Source organism: Trichomycterus rosablanca, unplaced genomic scaffold, assembly GCF_030014385.1.
Source record: "Trichomycterus rosablanca isolate fTriRos1 unplaced genomic scaffold, fTriRos1.hap1 scaffold_378, whole genome shotgun sequence".
NCBI classification, from domain to species: Eukaryota; Metazoa; Chordata; class Actinopteri; order Siluriformes; family Trichomycteridae; genus Trichomycterus; species Trichomycterus rosablanca.
This window is the reverse complement of record NW_026947206.1, coordinates 20001-22885: the sequence shown is the minus strand read 5'-3', so window position 1 is coordinate 22885 and position 2885 is coordinate 20001.

Sequence of the window (2885 nt, the reverse complement as noted above, 5' to 3'; positions counted from 1 at the left end):
CAAAAAAAGTTTCTCTCAGCAGTAAATCTCCGCTATTTTAGACATAACGTGTTTATGATCCTGAAAAACAATGCTGAAGACATTAATGTTGCCTTCATGTTCCGTATCGATGGCTTTGATTACACCATTCTTGCCACTACGGAAAATAAGAAATGTCTTGGGTGTAGTGCATGCCCTGAAAAGGCAACCGCCCCCCCCCCTTCACACGCCAAGACCTGCAGAAGGGGCAGCACCGAGGGCAACAGCACAGTGAGCGCCAAGGCCAGTGGTGCGGGGAACGCCGAGGCTATAGAGGAACACGCCGGGGCAGACACGCAGGAGACCGTGGCTGATGGTACAACGAGAGCCGCAGGAAGTTAACGCGAGGATGCAGGTAAGGAAAGCGGTGGGGCTGGGAGCACTGATGCTGATACTGTACAGATGAATGTTGATAAAACAGCAGCAGAATCAAACAGATTGTGGTGGTGGTTGTTGACAGTGGGAAGTGATGGCAAGACGAAGCGTTCTTAAGCAATAAAGCTTTCCTGCAAACTGGATCGGAAAAGGGTTCATTGCTCGAAAATGCTGTAATGCCTTAAGTAGTGCATTGTACCCTAGTTTGGAGTGAAGCTTCTTTCATGTAATAAAGTCAACATTAAAAACATCTTGTGTTTTTTATATATTTTATAATGTGTTTATATAAATGTATATTTAAATGTATATATACTGTATATATATATATATATATATATATATATATATATATATATATATATATATATATATATATATATATATATATATATATATATATATATATATATATATATATATATATATATATATAACCCCTTGAAAGCATCTTAACTTTTAACTATAGGTTAGGTGTTTCTAGATTCCAGGAGAAAAGGATAGCTGTCGGCAACCCCCAATTTAACCCCTTCTGACTACATGGCCACTGGGCTGAATTTTTTACAATAAAAGGTATCTAAAAATAAAAAGGTTGCTAGTTAAACTAAAGGAACCGTACCTATCGCAACAGCTCCTACCCCTAAACCAAACAAACAAACAAACAAAAAATAAAAAATAAAATAAGAATAGAAAAACAAAATAAAGCAATTTAAAAATAGGAAATCAAAAACGAGAAAAATAAAAACAATAGGTGCGTAGCTTCTACAGGAAGTCTGTTCAGGTTGTCCTCCACCAGACGGAGCTGCAGATATTCAGAAGGGGCCCATAGCTCCTGCTTCTCTGCATGGCTCCTATTGTCTCATAAATTCTCCCCTGTCGGTCTTACCTGTTTCCACCGCAGCACAAGCATTTAAACGATGAAACACAGAGAATATCCCTCCTAAAAATAGCAGAGTATCAAACATACATACATCGTAAACAATCCTGAGCTAACCCCTTGTCTTTTGTAGCTAAGCTATGTGTGTTTGCACTTAACTAGTGTTTTCAAAGATGGTCTATGTGTCTGTGAACTGTGAGGTGCTCGGGTAGTGTACGGCAGATCCACCCCCAAGCACAGCAGAGGGGCAGGGAAGGCCCTGTCTCTTGGCAGGGGCAAGCAGACCCTCACCACCAGAGCAGAAGGGCAGCCCCCTCCCCCCTCTCTCTCTCTCTCTCTCTCTCTCTCTCTCTCTCTCTCTCTCTCTCTCTCTCCCTCTCTCGCTGGGCAGGGGCCAGCAGTTCCCATGGGTGAAACGGTCTTTTTCCAGCGGAAATTTGTCCAAAACCCGCCCAGGGGTCGTCACCACCACCAGAGCGGCTGGGCAGGCCCCATCTCTCCCCGGGCAGGCAGCCTCTCTCCCTGGGCAGGCTGGGCCTGTGGCCTGGGTGAATTTTCGGCCTCCTGGAAAACTTTCGGCAGGGTCCGCCCCCTCCCTGGGCACGGGCGGCGGCTCCCCTGGGTGAGCGTCCCCTTTTCGGTGAGATTTTGTCAAAGTCCAAAATCCACCCCGGGGTCACCACCACCACCACCACCACCACCACCACCACCAGAGCGGCTGGGCAGGCCCCATCTCTCCCCGGGCAGGCAGCCTCTCTCCCTGGGCAGGCTGGGCCTGTGGCCTGGGTGAATTTTCGGCCTCCTGGAAAACTTTCGGCAGGGTCCGCCCCCTCCCTGGGCACGGGCGGCGGCTCCCCTGGGTGAGCGTCCCCTTTTCGGTGAGATTTTGTCAAAGTCCAAAATCCACCCCGGGGTCACCACCACCACCACCACCACCACCACCACCAGAGCGGCTGGGCAGGCCCCATCTCTCCCCGGGCAGGCAGCCTCTCTCCCTGGGCAGGCTGGGCCTGTGGCCTGGGTGAATTTTCGGCCTCCTGGAAAACTTTCGGCAGGGTCCGCCCCCTCCCTGGGCACGGGCGGCGGCTCCCCTGGGCGAGCGTCCCCTTTTCGGTGAGATTTTGTCAAAGTCCAAAATCCACCCCGGGGTCACCACCACCACCACCACCACCACCACCACCAGAGCGGCTGGGCAGGCCCCATCTCTCCCCGGGCAGGCAGCCTCTCTCCCTGGGCAGGCTGGGCCTGTGGCCTGGGTGAATTTTCGGCCTCCTGGAAAACTTTCGGCAGGGTCCGCCCCCTCCCTGGGCACGGGCGGCGGCTCCCCTGGGCGAGCGTCCCCTTTTCGGTGAGATTTTGTCAAAGTCCAAAATCCACCCCGGGGTCACCACCACCACCACCACCACCACCACCACCAGAGCGGCTGGGCAGGCCCCATCTCTCCCCGGGCAGGCAGCCTCTCTCCCTGGGCAGGCTGGGCCTGTGGCCTGGGTGAATTTTCGGCCTCCTGGAAAACTTTCGGCAGGGCCTCCCTCTGGGCAGGCTCGGCGGATCGCCTGGGTGATTATCGGCTGGGTCTTCATACCCAGTCAAAATTTGTCTAAGCCCGAAATCCACC